Here is a 22,579-nt window from a genome sequence, read left to right on the forward strand (position 1 = left end):
GTTTTCTTCTTTGGGAGCTGCTACACCAAAGGGACTCACTTGAAGAGTAGAAACTCAGAAAATAATTCTGAGTCAGTATACAAAAAACTACTTATTTAAGTGAAAGTTAAAATAAAGGGATTATATTGTGTATTTAAATTGTCTCTTTGAATTCAGCTCTGACTCAGCTGTCAGAAATACCCTGATACAGTAAATTCATTTACATTTATATAGAGAGATATAAAAGCACTTGTGAAATCTCATTTCTTCTGTGCTGATGTATTAAGTTTACTGTATTAACTGATACAGTGGCACTTCTAAACTGAGATATGATCTGGTAGCTTTAAGAACAAATCTTTGACTAAAGTACTCACTTGAGCTGAAAAATTCATCATCATCATATACAACTACCCATTATAAAGACCACCACTGTGACACACAGGATGTCTTTAAATGTTATTTCTTTAAATGCACACACAAAAATAGAGCCACACAGCTTTTCTTTTTTTGGCCAACAAGATACTGAATTAAATTAAAAAGAAAGTAGGTCCAAAAGACATTTCTAACATTCCTTGACCAATCTACTAGCGGAGGGAAACATTATGCTGCTATTGTCCCAGCACATATTAAAGATTATATGTAATTAGTGCACTGCAATGAACAGAACCTCTCAGGGGAGTTCAATTTTTGTCATGCTTTCCAATCCAAAAATGCAATTCTTTTATTTAAATATTGAACAGATAGCTGCTGGCACACAGTCCTAAGAATACACGGTGCAGGTCACTTTCAGTAAAACATGACAATTTACTTAGCTAGCATGATGTTCAGATTTCTACATTTAAATTATGCAAAAAAAGTGTAATACCAAATTTAAAAACTATGTGCAAAAATGTGCAATAGCAAAAGTCTTTGCATTAATATTTAACCAGACTATATATGAGAAAATTCTTATGCCAACAGGTACTTTGAGTGCATTTGATTTTATTGAAAATATGCTACTATATCCCGAGTTCACAAAAACGTCTGACTATGCTCAATGGCCCCAGACTAACATTAAGTCATCTATAAAATGCATAAATGTAAACTGCGCACAAGGGAAGTTCTTAATTCTTAATTGGTTTTTCTCCAGTTATGTATTCAGCACACTTTGCATTTCCTTTAAATCACTGGAAACAAATGCTTCATACCTAGAGAAAAAAATATTGCACAGTGTTCAGAATTCAAATGCTCCCGAAAAAGCTGATTTCCAAACCCAGCATATACATGGCATTAAAGAGACTATGTAAATAGAGAGAGGAAATATGCGTGAAACAGCCTCAGCTGGTCATGCCATAATCAGCATGGGTGAAAATCCAAAACTTCTCTCACTGAAGTCAGAAACTTACATATTCTCCATCACGGGACTGCAGAAGATTAGGTGACTTAAAAGCACAGTTCCGTTGCAGTAGTTCTGGACGAACACAGGAAGCTGAGGGCTGTACTACTGGATTACAGCAAAGAATACATGGCAATATAGGCAGACCCACTTCACACCTAGTTCATACATGTGTGCGCTAAGAGGGCTACACTGTTTGAGTTTCCAGAGTTAACCCTTCCAAGAAAAGAGAAAATGAGACAAAAGTGCAGGGCAGGACTATGATGAATGTGCAAAAACCCCAAGGGGGGAAATTCCCAAACAAGCAGTGGTGTCTTGATGCTTCTTATATGAGGAAGTAGAAAAGAAAATTGATCATCAGGAGTTCAAAACCAAAAGGAATCCCTTGTTGTTAAATACAAGGACACTGTGGACACCAGTAATTTACATGGCTGCAAAAAATTGCCTGGGGTTCCCTAACTTCAACAATCAGAGACATGGAAAGCATGGGAAGTTTTCTGGACAAGGATTGCTATCCACTTGCCCTGTTTTATACTCCAAAATTGAGTACAGCTGAATAAACCATAACTCACCTATGTGGAGCTTATTCCCATCATTCAGGTGGTACAGTCCTAATGTAAGCTTTGAATGGATTAAAAACAGTAGGAATATAAGAGGAATATACTGCAGACAGACCTCTGTTTCTGTTTACAGAATTTCAGATAAATTATCTGAATTCTAGATACAATTCTTCTCAAAGTGCTACATAAACAGATTGACAACTCCTTTGAATTTTCAACTGCATTGCATGACAATTATTATATTTATAAAGATGACAGGCAGCTACTGAAGTTGCACTCCCAGTATTAAGAAGTGTAGCAAAAAGTAGTGAAGCTGCCAGTAAGCCCCACAAAACACAAGAAAGCTGATTTGATTAGTTCTGTAATTAAAGAAAAACTTGAGGAATTTTACCTCTGCTTGAAATGTCAGCAACATTTCTCCCACCTAAGAAGAAACAACTGAAAAGTGACCTCCTGTGTCACAAGTGCTGTGCCCAAACACCGTAACAAGTAATTTTATAGATTACACTCAGGCTCTCATCCATTGCATGATGTAAAATTATTTCAAATATTTGGTCTGAACTTGGTAATAGCCAGTTTACACCCATGCACTTTGCATCACTATTGACATTCAGCTGAAATAATAATTTTCCTTCTCCAGCCTTTATTCATTGATACTAGCAGCAGTGGTATCTATTCTCCTTAGTGTGGTTATACTTGGTCAAACTCCAAGCATTTCCCCCCAGGAGATGACCAGGCTCACCATATCCCAGAGTTTAGGACATCCTTTCTCAAGGTCTTCTTCCTTGACAACTTCCAGTGTTCACAGTGTGTATACAATTTTGCCAGCACCTACTTCCACTCACTACACACAATATCTATCTGATCCTTCCAGATTCATGTGTCTTTTATGCAGACATACTATCTCATAACAGTAAAGTCTCATGCCTTCCTCCTCCTCTTCCACTGTGTATTAACACCTTTGCATTGCAAACTATTTACCATCAACCACCCTTCTGTCATCCTTAGACTCACTCAATCCTCTGTCAGATGCTCTGCTAGACAAATTAGCTTTAATATCAGCAAACTTCCCCAGTTAACATATTTAAAGAAACCATTAAACATTAATTTTAAGCCCAAAAATGTGCTCCAGGACCACCTCCCCAAAACCCCTACAACTACAAACTTAGCTCCCCTCCCAGTACCACTGCTTCCATCACATCCTCTGTGTAAGCATTTTTATTGTATTTAAATCCTAATCTCCACACTACATAAATAAGGAAATAGTTTCCTATACGTTCCAGAGTCAAACGCTCCATCAACATCCACCAAGATGAGAACCAGTCCCACACTGTTTCTAGCAGTGATCACTGATGGACAGAACTAGATCCAGTACACACTGGGCAGACACACCAGGACCAGCCAGCTCAAGGAAAAAATCACAGACTACAGATAACATGACAAATATTAATTATACAGGAAATGACTATTTAAAACCCAAGAAATTTATAGGAATTATGAATACGATTTTGAAAGACATGGCAGAAAGAAAGACACCATTTCAAAGAAGTATTCTCAAGAAAAGCATTCCTTTCAAATTAAATTTTCCTCACTAGTCCAGCAAATATTAGCCACTCAGAAGGCAGTATCAGTCAAGTTTTTGAGTCCTTCCACAATTCACTTCAGCATAACAAATACAAGTCAGAATAACAGTTCTGAATTTAACATTTGCATTTAGCTTTAAATGTTTAATTACACAAAGTAATATTTTAGCAAATTATTTTTCATTCATTTTATTTTGAGAACAGAGTTTATGATTACTCTTCTGGAAATTGATGAAGGTATAATCACCTTACCTTCTTTCCCAGACATTATGTGCTAGGTTTAACTAGGTCCGTTACAGAAAATAAAAGTTGTCACTTACATGATGCTTTTAATGTAAATTAAAGGCCTATTAAAAGGGCAGAAATCACAAAAAATATATTCAATTTGATCTCAAGGCAAACATTTGAGGATGTTACAAAAAGATAGGATAAAGTGCCCTTTAAAAACTATCAGTTTGATTTTGTTTACCCAAAGCATAAAATAATTGGTGTGTTAAGCTGGCACAAAAAGCATTAGCAGCTGGTTGTTCATCATAAAGTGACTAGGATTGTTGATACTATTCTTTTGTAAAGCAGGTAAACTCAGCTGAGGAAAACTGAACTTTTCTTATCAAAACATCTTCCTTTAATTCTAATTCCAGTAAAATATATCTCATCTAAAATTATACTCCAATCCTACCATTAAAACTATACAAGATTAGCATATAAAAATACAGATATAAAAACTGTATAATTATACATAGTATACTGTCAATTGGCCTGAACTCTTTACATTGAAGCATTTCTAGTAAAATGATTGAAAGCCAGAAGATACACAGGAAATGTCCATGTCCTTTACTTACATGTAATGAAACTACAGTTCATTTCACAATTTTAATAATGAAATAAAAATGAACAAGTCATTCTAACTTGCAACAGGCCAATACAGTAATTAAACTACCTTAAAGAACAACATAAGAGGACATCACATGCTTCAGCATACAAGGACCTCAATTTTAATTATGCACAATAATGAACCACATGTACAGATGCCAAACAAGATCACACCTACCTTTAAAAAGGTAGGTTGAAAAAGAAAATAAACACAAACTAAGGGAAAAACTCAAGATGAAAAGAGTATAAATCCAGAAATATAGTCAGAGGAAATAGGTACCATATGAATCACAGGGAAGTGTCCTTTAAAAATAAACTAAATAAAAGCAACCTATACTGAGATATCTATAATCTGGCATCAGTCCCTAAAACCAAGGTCAAAAGAAATATCATATCTAACAAAAAACAAGAATACTGAAATCATATTTCATAGCTAAGACAGACATCCCAAATATAGACTGATGGGTAAAGTTCCCATCACCTTTTTTGGTATGTTCAGCAAAAATTGAATGGAAAAATTCAGAAGGGAGGAATCTCTTGCACTGTACTATGTAATCCAGACTACAAGACATTATGGCATTCTTAGCAGATTGCCGTTTTCCCACATTTGAGTATTTTTTAAATGTAGGGCCCATTGAGTCAATGAAAGTAAACCAGCACAGATTTGCCAACAACTAACAGAAAATAATGTTTCCTTGAAAGATGCAAACCTGCTGTACTTTTAGGGAAAAAATGCAAAGCAATCTACCCAAAGCTCAAGAAGCAACCACTGACCATTGCATTTTGCTAACTGACGTGAACCTTAACTTGGATAGCTGTCACCTTTTTTGCATTCTGAGAAAAATGTTCAGGGAAATACTTTTTCTCAGCTAATATAAAACAATAAAAGAGGAAGTCGTGTTCTCCAAAGGAGGTATGGCATTTGTTATACTTACATACTGTAAGAAATGAGGCAAGTTCTTCTTCTTCAGTGGAAAAACTTTATGTTATTTTTATAACTATACTGAGATTTGAAAAAAGGAGTGTGCAAATGCTGTGTATTATGGCAGCCTTGTGTCTCACCTGAATACTCAGTGACTACTGAGAGGTACTACTGCACCTCAAAACTGTAGATCTACTGGAGGTGATTCATTCCACTATGTAAATGACCTCAAAATAAAGGATTAATGCACAGATATGGTGTAAAATAGAGCACTTTTCAATGACTTATAATGACTGGCAAGTGAATATCACCAGCCATAACAGATGGAGAGCAAATCCCCTCTTTCAATCCTAAGCCTTTGAGGCATTCAGGACACCAAGTTTCGTATTTTCAGAAGTTAAGTAAGACCTCACAGTGGATCTAAATCTAACCATTTGAACAAAAAGCAGACTAGGCATTTGAAATATTCATTTAAATGCTTCATTATCATAAACTATCAGGAGCACATTAAAAATCTCTTTCAAAAATGCTGCCAACAAGGACTATATGACACTGAAGTAACCTTGAATCTAACATGTACAATACATCCTTTCATAATGAAAACAAGGTGACAGGTGTATTAAGACCAACAAGATCACTGGTAAACAAAAGCTACTTGTTGAAACCAGGACAAACTTTGATATTGCTTTACCAAAAGCAATCTATGAAATTAAACTTTTAAATATGTTATTTTAATAATAGAGAAAACTTTTAGATTTACTGCGTAAAGCAGCTTATAAACTTAGAAAAAACTACAGAGATTTAAACATAAAACCAAATATAACCAAATTCTCTCCCAGACATATTTCAATTAAGAGTATTAATGACTGTCTTAAATTCAGCTAATCTATTTAGATCTTAAGAGACTAGCAACTTTAAAGGAAAATGGCCAAAAGAAAGTTCCTCAGGAGGAATCCCTCTCAAATTTCCCTGGGTTAGGGATACAGTAAGATACAATTTCCATTGGTTAATAGAATCTTAACCTTAAAATTCTCCTTTGCCTTTTTGTTATGTTCCCTATATGTGACTGCGTACTAGTTTGAAAACAAACCAGTGGGAGGCACCAAGTCAAAATAACAATTTAATAGGGAAATTAAAGAAAAGGAAAAAAAAAACCTAAAAGAAAACACTGTTTCAAACTGACAGAGTCAAGGTACAACCTGAGTCCCTGTTAGGCAGAGTGGTGCTAGCAGTCTGGTAGAATGGTGGCTGCAGTCCTCTGAAGCAGTGATCCTGTAGAAAAAAAGGGTCTGCTCTTCCTCAGAAAGTCCAGTGATGGCTGTGTAGCTCCTTTCCTCTGGAAATCCAGTGGAAAGGACTGTCTCTGGTGTTCAGTGTCTCAGATTATATCCACAATGGGATGCTTGGTTCCTCCCCCTGGGTGGAGCATCTCACAATGGGGTAATGAGTCATGAGGCCAAGTGTTGATTAGGCTCATTAACAGAAGATAGTCCAGAGGGAGTTATCTCTGAGTCATGAGGCAGGACAATGATGGGCCATTAACAGAAAGATAGTCTGGGGGGAGGAGGCAAGGAAACACTGCCCCACCTGATTTCAACAGCTCATGAAGATGGTAATAGAATATACTGCAACCCAGGACAGACTGTTACTCTGGAACCCATCAAGGTCAATCAGACCATGGACTCCTTCCTTCCACAAGTCCACGATGGATTTTGCAGCCATCCTTCCACTGACCAAAACCAGAGAAAGAAATAGTAAGAGACAGCGAGGTGATCACGTAATTAAAGACTGTTAACAGAGGCAAACGGCAGGCAGACTACTGTAAATCAGCTGGGCATTTCAAACACCTACATTTCAGCTGTTCAAAAGCAGGACTTCATACTTACCACATTATCGGTTGCACTTCTCAGTGGAAAAAGCCTTCCTTGCAAAGTTGGGGTATGCAAGCAAAAAGACAAACAGATCTCTGCTTTCTTATAAGGGCCAATTAACAACTCAAATGAACACCAGAAAATTGAAACTATATGCTCCTCGTTTTTCACACAGATAATTTTTGGTTATGTGATAGTCTGCCTGAGTATAAAATTTACTGTTTTCCCCAAAATTTTGAGTATCCCTGCAGCACATAATTAGTAAATTAACAAATGCTGCAGATCAATTAGCATATCAATATTTCGAAGTCTAGTTTTCTGAGTTCTCATCAAAAAGCTGTCACCCACAGAAGCTGCAGAAGCACAGATCCCACTGGGGAAAAAATAAACAAACAGACCACACACACAAAACACAAACAAGCAAAGAACCAAAAAAAAAGCAAACAACCCAGACAACTATGGACATGCCATTCCTTCATGCAAAACATAATGCACAATCGGGAATCCTGATCAGGTTTTTTTAAGTTTCTGGATAGCTTATCTTGTTCCTTATAGCAATCAAACTTTGTATGATGCCTGGAAGATGGGATTTTGGATTGTTTCCCTTGACCGGAAATTCTGTTTGAAAACAAACATCTCCACATTCAACTGGAAAAAAACCAAGACAGACAAATTATTGTTTTTAGGAAGATTCAAATATGTTCTTTTCATGAGTCACGTCAGCAGCTTTTTTGCCCAACTCTTGTAGAATCATAGAAGCATTCGGGTTGAAAGGGACCTTCATAGGACACCAACTAGAACAGAGCCTCATCCATCACCTTGTCAAACCCTTGTGCTTGACCACGCCCTTATCCAGTCAAAAGTGTAAGTCTGATACTGTAGCCTGAGCTCAGGAATGCAAATGAAGTAGGATGCTATGAAGCTTCCAAGAGCAGGTAACAAACCAATTTCACTCCTTATAGCATCAAACTGCTTCTTCAGATAATTAAAGGTCTGAGCACCTTTGGATTGCTAAAAAGAAGTTGAAACTGTTACATTTTGAAATATAACCTATCTCAGATTTGTTTCCTTATGCTCTGTGAACACAGCAACAAAATAAGAACAAGGGGCAATGAACAGTTTAAAACAAAAATAAACTTGCAGCCTTTGACAATCAAGGGTTTAGAGCAGTGTCTGTACCGGAAGATACTTTTTAACAGAAATATACCATAGAGAAAATCTGGTAATTTAATTCAGCAAGTTTTTCCAAATGTTACAAATAGGACTTTGAAAGAAATTAAATGTGAATATTTAACAAAAAGTTCTACAGAAGTTGACATTTTGAAGATGATTAAGTTTTTGTCTAGTCCATTGTGGATTAATTAGTCTTAACTATGTTTTCTGTATTTACATAAGGGCAAAAACTCCAGATGTAGAAATGCTGATATTCACGGGTGAACTATTACTAGGCCAGAAGCTGCCTGAAACTACAAGTCTTTCGCTGAAAAAGTTCCTGCAAAACAATGAGACTTCTTTCACATAGAAAGAAGTTGTGCTTGGGAAAAGCAAAAAATAAGTGCCACATAGAATTCTGTCTAAACCCTGTGTTTTTATGATATTCATACAGCCAAAGCCACTTCAAAACAAATGGGAATTAGACACCTAAAATATCCTCAAGCACTAACTGATACTTCAGTACCTAAAATAGGGATAACCTGAAACACTAGCACATTACCCTCCAACAAATAAAACTGAATCTGCACTCTCTTTAACAAGACTCTTATTGGATGAGTCAATCACTGCTGACAAGGTATTTTTATGTCCTTCTGGGAAGATTGTAGTGGAAACAGAAGAATATTAAGTTACATTAGATTGTCGGGGTTCAGTATTGTCTGACTAGGTCTCAGTAACATTTTCATACTCAGAGGGAAAAACACATGTCATGGGTTAGCAAGCATAGTCCCGGAAGTTATATTCTTGCAAAGAGGTGCTTACAGCTTCCTCTGTGACCTGACAGAACCTATCAGATGGCCAGTTTGAATATGGACAATTCTTTAAGCCACTTAAAGTTCTAACCGCCTCCGTGATGCACACTTAAGAACAGGAAACTCGGAGGCAGAGTCTCTCTCTCGTTTCCGGTGCTGGGACAGGTGGCTGCGGGCCCCATGTGGGGCCAGCGGGCCCGGCCCAAGCCCTGCTCGGGCCAGGCCAGGCCAGGCCATGGCCATCCTGGGGCTGATGGACCCTGTTCCACCCGCAGAACCCCCCAGAGCCCTGCTGTGGGCAGCGGGAGCAGCTTGGCTTCCCCCCCTCCTTCCCCCACTGCAGCCAAGATTCAGCTAAAGCTGCACAGATGTCCAGCAGAGGTCATGTGACCGACAGTGATAAGCAACATTCCAGCTGCAAGGCCTAGGTAAGATTAACCCTTTTAGTGCTGTGAAGAGCTGAAAACCTGAGGGAAGAGAAAGAGGAGATGCTTAAAGCTGAAATTCTGTTGTAAAGCTATGATGTATCAGAATACCCATTGTAATTTCATGAAGGCATGAAATGGGGGATGGAGCATTCAACTTGTACTTGTGAGCAAAAGCACCTGTGCTGAGATAGGCAGATGCTGAAGCAGCCGTAACTTCATGAGAAGCTTGAACAGGGAGAGATGGAAGTGATGAGGACTTTTGCTCCAAATGGGAAAGGAGAAAACCTCAGTTCCTAGAGATGCTCCTAGAGATAGTCCTAAAGATGAAGATAGGAAGACCCTTTGCTCCACTCCCATGGAAGGAGAAGGGCCTCTGTTCTTAGAGATGAAATGCTCCCAGAGATGGGTGAAGAGAACTTTTATTTCTGAACGGCTCAACCTTAAAATTTCACCCCACTAATTTCAAGAGTGGACCCTCAAAAGCAGTTGTGGGAAAAGCTGCAAGTCAGGGAAGGGACTCACATGCAAGCAGAGAACCAACCCAGGCGGCTGTCTCGTTGTGATAATGTTTTCATAGCATGGGCAAGAGAGACTCCTCTTCCTAAATGGACTGAACAAAGTTGTTATGGAAGTGGTAAACAGACTGACCACCTCTAGGGTTGTCTTTTTACATTGTCACTGGGAGAAGGGAGAAAGGTGGGGGGAGGAGAAGTGTTCTGAAGGTATGGTATAATTTTTTTTTCTTCTTTTAGGTCTGTTAATAAACTTCTTTATATTCTTTCAAGTTTGGTGCCTGCTTTGCATTTCTCCTAATCCTTATCTCACAGAAGGTAAACAGTAATGAGTATTTTGGACCAAACCACTACACTAAATTGTGTTTCTGCCCGGTTACAAACCCAACCCGCTACAACACATAAGTGTACCAGAAGAAAAAATTCTGCATAATAAAGCAATCTTTCTATGGACCAATTGGAAAAACCTGCAAGAGGCAGAAAAATTATCTGGAAACAACAGAGATACGTTCAGAGTGTTGCAAAATGTGGAATGTGGAAAATTTTCTTAAGAAAGGATGTTCTTTAATGTTTGATCTTTGTTACACTTTCAAGCCTAATCAACAAGAAAGGAGATGTAATCCATAAATCAGAGAGCAGCAAACAAGCTATAAGTGATGTCCAGGTGTTAGAAAAACAAAGTTCTCATTGGTAAAATTGCCTTGTTAAGGTTTAAGGCTGGACATGCTTCAGTGATCTCAGACCTAGGGGGAAGTTAACAAACCTTGGCAAGACAGAAGTTACACTGACAGTGGACCTAGAGAATGAAGAATATATGGGTCACAAGAACATATGGCAGAACTTCCAAGACAAGAAAGAAACTAATAAACCCAACTCACCAACTGTGCTGAAATCAGCTTCAACTGGGCAACAGGTTATTTCGACAGGGGCAGATCACAACCACCAACCCAAGAAATCCACAGACTCAAAAGAAGAGAAAGCTTGAGTATGCAGACTAATTCACATGGGAAGTGAGAGAATCATTAACCAACAGAAGAGAGAATACCAATTAATAAGAGAACTAGGTGACTTGTAGCCAATATACACTAATTCATTTGTTTGCTAAAATACATAAATAGTAAAAAGTTCGGATAGCTGATGTGCTTGATTTGTGGAATACTACCAGGCACCCAGGCTTGTTCAACTCTGAAATAAATGTTCAATGTCTCTCTCTAGTGTGTAATTATTGGTTTGTTGCACACCAGGTAACCCATCTGATTTCTGTGGACAAGAGCTTTTCATGCTTACATTGAGGGGTTAAACTACTAAAGGCTGAAAAGATGGAACAGACCCACTCCTTACTTTTGAATGTAGCACTGCCATCTAGAAGATAGACTTCATCAATAGTTTTCCAGACAACTAGCATATACACAGTAACCTCCCAATATAAGAAAATACTGAAAATGGATGTCAAGAAACACTAGAAATGCCAGCATTAGGAAAGTTATTGATAAGAAAGTTGAAAATGGAAAAAGATTTCTCTATGCATAATACTGCTCAAAGAACTAAAAGAGGAACAAGAAAATTTCACTTCAAAGTATGAGAAAATATTTACTGTATGGACAAGAGGAACAAGAGGTAGGAGAGGAGTAAAAAAATATTTCAAAAGATGGCAATCTGCTGTGGGCTTACTAGTAACATCTCCTTAAAAGGTGGAGGAATAAGCACAGCTGAGTATTTAGCTTGCTATGTTTTGGATGAAAATTGGTTACATGAACACCCTTCTTGTTCTATAAGCTGGCTCCCTTAAAAATACTTACCATAACCAGATCAGCTAAGACAAAACACTAACAGCTGAAAAAGATTCGATTGTGTCTAATTGTGACTGACAAGATGATTCCAGGATTTAAAAAAAAAAAATTGTTCCAAGAAAACAACTCTGAAATGTCTGAGATTCCCATTGAAGTGACATCCCACACATTAAACTAGGAAAAGCTTTTTTGCTCTGTATTGTATCAGTGACGCCACTCCTCTTCTTATGGGGTGTCTGTTTAAAAAGCTTCTTTTGGTTTTTATAAAGCTGCATATACAAAATGAAATTTCTATCCCATGTTTTATTTCAGTCTGATACAGGTATGGCTTTTGGAATAACAAAATAAATTTTGAATCACTAGCCTTCAAAGTAGTACATGCTATTTGAGAGGCAATGCAAAGAGCAGAGGAGATATGGAACACACCATCACTGGAGGGGTATGTTTTATAATTTGTGCACATGCCAAAGTTACGTTTGGGACTATCCTGGGACTTCGATAAAACGCTTTTGAAAATTAAAAATAATGCTCTTCCTTTATAGGCAATATTAATTATTTATATAACCATCAATTATGAAAGGGGATATTGATTTCCTTGTGCATATAGATGTTGGATAAGGCACAAATTCTTACTATGTCTTCTCTTTCTAGATAATGGAACAAAGAACTAACACTATACTGTTGGCTGTACTGGTTTCAGTGCAATTAAAACAAAAAGTTTAGTAGAAGTAAGACACTTTATTCTTCTGAGACAAAGAAACTTCTACTATCCAAAACCACAAAGAGAACCACCATCACAGAAACTTCCTAAGCAGATTTTTGCCCATCTCCCAGAGCATTAGATTGTAGCACTCTCATCAAGCAAGAAAAGAAAAGCCATTAAAGAGTCTGCAACAAGCAATATCAGAAAACTGTAGTTTTGTTGTGAGCAGCTTACTGTGAAAGTGCAGGTGCTCCTGCAGCAGCCCAGAAAGGCATCAATAGCTCTCTGCAATGAACATCAGTCAAAAAGGCAGATGCAGAACTGCTTAAATGAACAACTGCTAAGACAGTGAAGCTAAAATGATGGAAAATTAATGATGCAATTCCTTTAAAGAATAAGGAAAGTACAGGAGCAGTTCTTAGTCCCATGAGGTCAGCTTACCTTCTATATTCTTCATTATTTCTCTTTCCCTCTCGGAACAGATTGCAACAAGCTCACTGCTGACACAGAGATGGCTACTAATACACAGAAACCCTACTATCGTGGTGGCACCCCAAAACATCTCTACATTTAATGTGCTGCAAGGGTTTCCATCAGAAGCCTTGGCAGATTCAAAGTTATTTTTCAGAAGTTTGGCCTTTATTCCCGAAATTCCAATGACCAACTTAAGCTGAAATGCCTGGTCCTTGACACTTCAGACTTTGTACAGACAGAACTACTTCTGACATCTGAGAAAAATCACCTGAATAGAACTGCAGGATTTGGCTAATTGTAAGTAGAGGTTCCCATTTTGGCTTCCTGGACACTAGCCTGTAAAATCCTGTTTTCCACTGGCTTATAAAACTTAAAACCATTAAAGCTGCTATTTTCCATGCTGGTTCCTGTCCCTGCTAGCCTGGGCTAAGAGAAAACTTTTATTCCGTTTCAAGAAGTAAGGCACCCAGAGCAAATTTGGTTTGTCTTAAGTGGAGGAGGCTTCAGAGTTTCCTATGTGTGAACACACTGAGCACACACTAGCCTCAAAGGCCAAGTCTACATATAGCAACACTGACATCTGGGGCAAAGAACAAGACTTTTCTTGCCATTACTGATGCTTCCGCACAGGAGATATTATACCTCCCAGCTAGGAGACAGCAATTCCACCCTCAGTATTCTTCATGCTGATATCTAAAAAGGGGGAAAGGCCTGGCTGGAAGACAAAGAGACAGGCTATTTTCATTCATCTCTCCTTCCATATGCATTACAAAACAGCCTTTAATTATATGATAACATATTTTCTACAGAACCTGTAAATAATCCATTTCATACACTTTATTCTGGGAATGAATCGAGAAAGCAGTGGACCATTAGCTACAGGACTCCTACCTCATTTTTTCCTAAAGCTGGATGATAAATGAGTCAAGGAATTGTAGAGGGGAAAAAAAAACTAGGCTCATAGCAGATACATTTATTAATTTTAAAAGCTATTTTGGGGTTTGCGTGTTACTTGGCAATGGGAGAATTGTTTCTTTCATCTAGAGTTCTGTTTACTATTTACCTAGATATTCACCTCTACTTCTGTAGAGATTGAACCTAAAGTAATAGATTGCACTAAATCTGTGAGTTTCTTCCTCCAGATCAACATGTAACCCATGCTATTGAAAGAAATTGGAGGAAGAAGAAGGACTATGCATACTAGCAAGCAACAACCACCAAGGAGAAAAAACAGACTTCAGGACTAGCAACACAACAGCAAAGACTTTTGCAGAGGAATATGCATAGTTAGATGCACATTCTTGACTGGTTGCAACAGTCACAGTCTGTGCTGCCACCTGTGTTTAAGACACCTCTTAGTGGATTTCATTAAAAATACCATCTCTGTAGCTGGGAAGCACAGAGAACAAGTACATGGCTCCAGCTGCACTGCTGCAGCAGTGTGACTGTACGAATTGAGATCAATGCCCAGCTGTCAATCAAGATGTGAAGTCAGGTGCACAACAGTACCATGCACTCAAAGCTATCAGAATCCCACAGCAATAAACTCCTAAATATACTGCTAAAAACATCAGCAGAATAAAATGGTTCCAGCATTTCATATCACACTGTCATTAGAAACTGCTTCTTTGTGAGGCAGATATAAATTTGGGGTTCATCTAAACTCTTGATGTTGTAATGCTTCTTTCCCATCCCATAGCCAAATCCAAAGAGAAATTTACATTTTGTCTCTCTCTTTCTTAATATTTCTCTGCTGATCCTTTAGGAGAAACGTTTTTTAGGATATATTTCTTCTTCTTCCAGGAGCTTCCACTGATTTCAATTCAGACAACCTTCCTGGCACAAGATGATTAATAGGAAAGCAGACCAAATTCCAAAAGGAGGAATTGTTGAACAAGTGTCATCTGAGCTGTAGAAAGGATTTCAAAAGCAACTAATTCTGTTTGACTCCCTTTCACTTGAAAACAGCCTACAAGATCTACGGATGCATTAAAGCTAAGCATGGCCTGGATAATCTACAAATGCAGGGCCCCACTTGGAAGGAGGAGGGCAATGAAATACTTGGCAGTATGGTTACTCCTAGACACTGGAGGGCCTCTTTTGGAATGCACACCCTTATCAACCAAACTATTCAACCCTGGCTTAATCAGTAGTTGGTGAGCTCAGAAACTGTAGTCCCCAGTTGTGCTTCTCTTATGGCCCAGCTGTTTTCAAGTGAAAAAAAACAGCTTAAAACTGAAATAAAAAAACAATTAATAGCATTAGGCATCGCTTGATCACAACTTTCTAGCAGAAACTGAAAGTTAGAAGTGGTCAGTCCACCACAAAGGCATCACAAGCAGCTATACCATCTGCAAGCGAAAACAGAGATTTCTTAATCAGATGAACACAGGTGGCAGAAAGACTTGAAAGCAGACAATTATTCCTTTTGAAATCTACTTTTCACTCGTGCTCTCAGCATTCCTCAGGTGGCTGGGACCCTTTCAATACTGCTTCTAGTAGGAAAAGAGCTACGGTAGATGAGTAGCACCAGTTCCCAATTCAGTACTTTTTTCATGCTCTGACAACAGCAAGCCAAGGCTGAGATGGACAAAGCACTGAAAAAAATCATTGGTGAGCGAAAAGCAATGAGAGCCACTCCTCTGAAGAAAAAGCAATTTGTATCTCAGGACAACCATATAACCCCTTAAAAAGTTTCTATCTGTTTGCTTTTATAAAAAATTCTCTCAATTATCTTTTCTTTCTTCTCCGTTTGCATTAAACTAGGTATACTTACCAGACTGAAGAAAGGAGGATTATTAGGTAAAGTAATAATCATCACTTAACAATGACATCTGTTCAGTCATATAGTATGAAAAAACAATGTCTCTGTAAGGTAAAACAAGTCATACTTGGATAATCTCTGTCCAAACTCAAATTGCAAAGGAGAAATCTTCTCACAAGAATAGATGATGTTATAAACTACAACCACTGCTAGTAACTGCTTCACTTTGGAAATAAATACATAATGCACAAGGCCACGTATAAGAAAACAAACTCTAATAAAACTGAGAGCTAAGCTTGATATTACTTGTCACTGCTCAGGAGGCAGAAGATTTGGGTAAATAATGTAAAAAGACCAAGAATGTAAAAATTCCCTTGTTATCAGACAACTTTCTTAAAAAAAGATGGAAAAAACACAACAAACTTATTAAATTTTAACGTACTGAAACTCAATTATAAATCTACAGAAGTGATTAATCAAGAGAAAAATGTTAAAAGAAGCAGTTATAAATAGGAACTGCATATCACTGCCACTGGTGTTTCAACTGCAATATCCAGAGAAAGTAATTAGCAGAAGTGGCCTCGTGAAAGACTGCTATGTCCAAAAGCCTGTTTGCTTTCTCAACTGTATTACCTGGTAAAATAAAAGATACTGCCTCTCTTAGAAACTGATCTTTTATATCTCTAAAATACCAAGGATACAAAGTTGAGAAAACAAATATATCTTAAAGGCTTTAGCTAAGTTTGCCAAACATTCTAGATATACTGTCAGTTGAAAAAGAGGATTGAAAAATGCACTGAAAAATAATTGCAATAAATCATAATGTATATAATCCCTTTACAGTGCATAGCAACTGTGAATTGTTGTTCAGAAGTATTTTTGTCAGAACAGTTACTCAGGTTGTTCAGGACTTGCACCTAAAGCAATGTTTTGGCATTCTCATAAACTTACCTCAGTGGAAGCAAACAGCAATGAAATTCAAGACACTGCAAATCATTTTCCCTTAAAATTTCTGAATTAAATCCAAATTAAGCATGCAGAAGAACCTGATTTTTGTATCTGCAGTGACATCTAGTGCAAGAAATCAAAACCACAGTTAAACAGGCTTCCAGAGAAAAGATGCTATTTTCATTTACTGTATGATTACTGACTAAGATAAACAAGAATAATTAACATCAGCCCTCTTAAAACTTTCATAATATCTTTTCCTTTACACAACACTCACAAGCCAGCTGAAGGCACTTCTATTAAACATAATATGTTAATAAGAGACTACTTAATGTGAATGTGCACTTTTCCTTTCCATATGAATTCCGTTTGATAAATGAACATCTATTACATAATTGTTGGAGGGCAAACAATTGTTGAGACAGCCAACATCCCTAGGAACACAGTTGCTACTCTATTTATTCTACCAACTTTTCTAAAAGAAAACAAATTCATCAGCAACATCTGACTTAAATTCTTTCTGCCAGACCCATAGCTGTGCAATCCTGTGTTAATTTTGCAGAGATTTTTAAACCTCTTAAAAATTCAAGCAGATGATATAGCTTGTAGAAAGGAAACAAAAACTGGAAGCATGCAATGAGAGTTTTCTAATACAAACAGATGACAAACAGAAGTAGTTATAAAATATCAAATAAGATTTGTTCAAGTCAAAGTACAGACGTAATTCGCCCTTTAGAAGTACACAGATACGTTTCAAACAGCAAACAACAGACATTATAACCAAAATGCAACACCAATATGTCTAACTAGCAACAAGTTGACAAAAATTATTCACTTACTGAAATACGAAAATAAACCTTAGAAACAATTCCTGCCAAACATATAAATAAACACATATGCCAAAGCTGCAAACAGTTTAAATACAGTATCATGTAGACATTGTTTTATATACAAATGCACACCAGTCTTGTAATTCCCCTTTTTTTTTATTTGACCTGTAAATAGAACCAATTTTAGAACCTGTTCTCCACGGGCATATGACCAGAAGTCTTTAAAACTCACATGCACTTTTTAAGGACAGGATTAAAGCCTGTATACTTTTTAGAAGTTCTACAGTTTGTTTTTCAGGAGCCCAAGAGCTTGTACAACTCCTCTACACTACAGCCATAAAAAGTGCAAGTAGACACTGGAATTTTAGGTGAAAGCAGAAGGTGCTAATTGAGAGAACTTCTCACCTGAGGACTGAGCTTGTTAAAACAGTAATGTGAAAGAATGAAGAAAACAAATGCTCATCAAAGGGCAACATACTGGGGTAGAACACAACACAAGTGGGAAGAGGAAATGCAGACAACTGGGTCACAGTTATAAGGTAGTAACCATCAATAGGTAGTAACGAGAAGGCATAAAACAGCAAAATGGTGATGTATGCCCAGCATTTCAGGCAGAAGAACCAAGACAATAGCATTTAAATACCATTCAGCAACTGTGGTTTAAAGATTATCTGGAAATGTAAATAAGTGTAGACAAATGCAGCGTTTACATAGAACACAACAAACTGCTCTTGACAGAGTTCACTATGGTATGCAAGCCACCATGGAAAGCAAATTATTAAAATAAAATATATTTGCTTCTGACACCCTAATCTACACCTCATAAAGAGCAAGACAACCACTTTGCGTTTTGGTCTCCTAGTGTCTTTGTTGCATATAGCCAAGATTCCTAAAGAAAGAAAATTCCCCTGCTTAGATGAGTATGTCCACCAAAATAATTGTTTGGTATTAGTCAGTACTTGTTCATCATGGCAAGTCAAGGGTATTTCATCTCCCCCAAAAAGAGGCATGATATAAACAAACAGTCAATATTAATGCTTGAAGATAAGTAGTTTTCATACAGTTTTCTTCCTCATGTAGGAACAACCATTGTTAAGGCATAAACATGTACTACTAAGCAGTAGTCAACCAAGCAGCACAAAAAAGAAAAAGAATAGTCAAATAAAACATCAATAAACAGTGTTCAATAAGGTATTTACACACCATGTGGTGAAGCACTGCAGCAGAATCAGTATTATTGATGCAAGTGAGGTGGTGTCACTAAATCCAACAGGACAAAACCAGTTGAAGCAGTGACTAGTTAAACTATTGATCACAAGAATTAGACACACACAGAGAAAAAAACCCCTGTCCTTTAACAGACTCTGAAGATAGATCTCTCTGCATCCTTTGACATCAGTTGACCACCAACATACAAAGCCAATGACATGATTAGAATCAAACAACAGGATAAGGAAATAAAAGGGAACTTTAAATCTACTTCAAACTAAAAATAATTTTAAAAGAGCATTTAAACACCTTTACACTAGCTACAAATGACATACAGCAAAAAGGCAAAAGCTCAAAGTCATACCAATTTCTACACAAACAGAAAAAGGGAAAAGAAATTTCAAAGAAAGTTGGGAAGAAAAACCAGCAGAGAATTAAATAAAGGAGTACATATTTTAAAAGGATTAATATAGAAGCTGCTAAAGGCTGGAGAAAGAAATTGAAACATGCACAAAGGATGACAAAAAAAAGGTGACACTAAAAGAAGAAATATCTCTAGAAGAATGACAACATATGCAGTCAAATAAAGCAGCCACATCAAAAGAAGTTTTGTACCAATTAAAGTCTCAAGGCAAGAGAAAAATCCAAAGTTGGATAGATTACCCTAACATCTTAGGCCCCATGATTGATCCTCAGCAGAACCATACAAAAAGGACTAAACTAAGGAAAAGACCAAACAGGATTTCTTCTCTCCTCCTCTTCTTTTTGGGAATGTGTACGGAAGAACATTAGGAGCAGGCAAAAAACAAATTCACACAAAGATCCAGTGAGCTTGAGATGAAAGCAAAATGCTACAGTTAAGTGCTGAGGCAGCAAGACACCTGAAGACAGAGAAGCAATGTAAAGCAACACTGTTCTGTGAGGTGCAATCCTTTGGTGACATTTAAAGAAATAACCCAAAGCCTGTGGACTTAAAACCAAACACTATCATTTTGGGTTCTGATGCCATATTTTACCCAATGGTGAAGCATCATCCACATTTTTATTAAATTTATTAAGCATTAAAATATCCTTGCTTTTATTAAAAACAAAGACAGGTGACAGATTGTAATACTAAGTAAGGTTAGAGTGTCACTTTGTATTACAGTGAGAAGGTTAAGGATGAAAACAATCATCGCTACTGGAAACAACACTTGGCACTTCAGGCAAATCAACACCAAGAACCTGCCATGCTACGCAATAAAGAATCCTTCATACAGAACCAGCACAAATTTAAACCGTGATGTATGCAGTGTCCTAAGCTTTGAATACAGAAAATGAGAAGATCTGCGCTTCAGGTGTGAGTTGACAATAATTCAGACTCCAGAGGAAGCCAGATGGTCACCCTCCAAAAGGATTCTTCCAAAAGCACAAAAGAAAAGCACACTATCAGTGCTACCATCCCCAGCCCAAGATGTGTCCAATCTGTCAACTACAGAATGAAGGACTATACAAGATATTCACAGCTGATAGCGGCATTCAGCCACTGCACACTGCCCCAAATCCTAAACTGACATTTACAGATAAGATAGTTCAACATACTCAGTCTAAAGATGCGCACTGTGATGGGAAAAAGTAACTTCACGTGAACTACGCACAAATGTCAAAGGGGAATAAAAGCTACCAACAGAAATAAGGAAGAATACTGGGATGCACGTCAGGTGCACATATGGTACAGTGCTGACTAGAATAATTGAATTTTAAGCTGCCAAATACTTTTTAACAAAAACTTGCCTTCACATGGTATTTTCTGTTCCTTGGTACTCTCCAGCTGGATAGTATTTTCCATTCTCTATGAATTATTTTCAAGGTAGCATTTAGATGCTGCTGGTCTAATTTTAAACATGGTTTAAAATAACTGGCAAGGGTGAACAAGTTTAAGGAACATCTTCCCTACAAAACATCATTTGTCAGGCACCTTTCCCTGACGAAAGCACTGTATTCAGTGAAAGACAGGTAACTTTTTCCAGCAGTATCTATTGATCTAGTAGAAGACATCAGCATGCCCTGTGATTCTTACTTGTATTTTACAAGGCTTATGCAAAATCCTTTCAACTATTTTGGATTTAAACATTAACAGATTTTCCCATCAGCCTGTGAGAACAATTCAAAATCATGTGAACTTTAATATTTAGAACTTAGTACAAAAAAGCATAACTACATACAATAAAGTAGGGAATCCCATTCAGCTACAAACAAGTGCACTTGCATCTCACAGGCATATGCCTAAGATTTGGAGCAAAAAGTCTTAGAAATTGAAAAGCAAATGGTTTTTAATTTTCCAAGCCTGCTGCAGGGCAGCAAAGCCAAAGGGAGGCAAGGGAAAGATTTTAAATATAATACAAACAGGAAGTTCTAAGTACCTTAATGAAGAATGTCCTGAAAGTTACTGAATTATGGCATGGGGAAAGCGGCAGGTGTGACTTCAGTTGAGGTGGACATACAAAGATGGTCTCACTTCTCAGAGTGCCAAGACAATCTGTTTTTACAAATTACAACATGTACGGTCTCTGAGTGCAAGGGAGGGATGTCAATGACAAAACAAAAACCCCAGTGACCTCACAGAGAATCCGTAAGAAAAAACACCACTGCTCTCTAAAGTTTAAAATCTGCTTTCCAGTGACTCAGCCTGGCAAACTTCCAAAAAGCCCTTTCCCACTCATATGCTGTCAGTGATTTCACAAATCATTAAACAAGAAGTGAATAAAAATATGGATACCTTCAGTGAAATGGTGTAAAATAAAACAGTACAACTAAGAAATCTTTTGCAGATTTTCAGGGGATTTGGGACAAAGAAAGTTTAATCAACTGCCTTTAACCAAAAAAGGGAATACAAGCTATAGGCATACACTCAAATGTCATCCCATGAGAGTGCAGTTCACACAGAAGCTGCATGAATTAAGCTATAAAAAGCTCAGTACCAGAAAATCAGAAATTACAGCTTCTGCATTTAAGTCCGTTAGATACAAGTATGTAACAAATGCAGCTTTCCCTTATTTATATGTATTGTTCAGTTAACAATACATATAAACAAACAAAATATGCATTTGTTACTTACAGCTATGTATTCAGTTATGTATTACATACAGCTAATGAATTTGTAATTTCTGTGCAGGAATCAGTGCATTTCCAACATACAGCTTTCAAAATTTCCCATGTGTGACATAATGTTCACTTCCACAATTGACCAAAATTCACAAATTCTGCATATGACAATGGACTTCCCAATCCACACATGAATAAAGAGAGGATTAACACAGTTTTATGCATGTACAGATGCTTCAAAATAACAGAAATAACATAAAGTTGTACCCAAAACATCTCTGATGAATACGCAATTGATATTTCCCAGTTCAGTATCTAGATAGACATTAAACAGTTCGTTCTGTCATGCCAACTGCTAAGTAGTTACCAATCCTGTTCCATTCTCACTGCTATTTGTGCTTTATTTTTATTTTTAAGCAAGAAGCCATTCAACTCATGTGGAAGTCAGATCAAAGACAGTGGTGGACTTGAAGAAAAAAATTTATGGAATCAAAAAGTGATACAAGAAAAATCAAGTTTCAGATCAGTGATAAGTAGAATTTTAAAATTACTTCTAAATGCTTGCTTGAATTGCACCACAAACAAATTATGTTCAGCAAATCATGAAAGCTTAAGCTTTGTTTTCAAAATTTTTATTTAACAGAACAGTTAAAACATTTGGCAACAAAAATATCAGTTAACATGATGAAAAAGAAATTGTGGGAATTATT

General features: G+C 37.2%; 1 protein-coding gene across 6 annotated transcripts in view; it reads right to left on the bottom strand.

Annotated features, from left to right (window-relative positions):
* LOC309584915 (kinesin-like protein KIF16B) overlaps nucleotides 1-22,579 on the bottom strand; it is a 171,854-nt gene that overhangs the window by 96,045 nt on the left and 53,230 nt on the right. The gene's annotated exons all lie outside the window — the stretch shown is intronic.

This window comes from Coloeus monedula, assembly GCF_965178545.1.
Source record: "Coloeus monedula genome assembly, chromosome: 2".
NCBI classification, from domain to species: domain Eukaryota; kingdom Metazoa; phylum Chordata; class Aves; order Passeriformes; family Corvidae; genus Coloeus; species Coloeus monedula.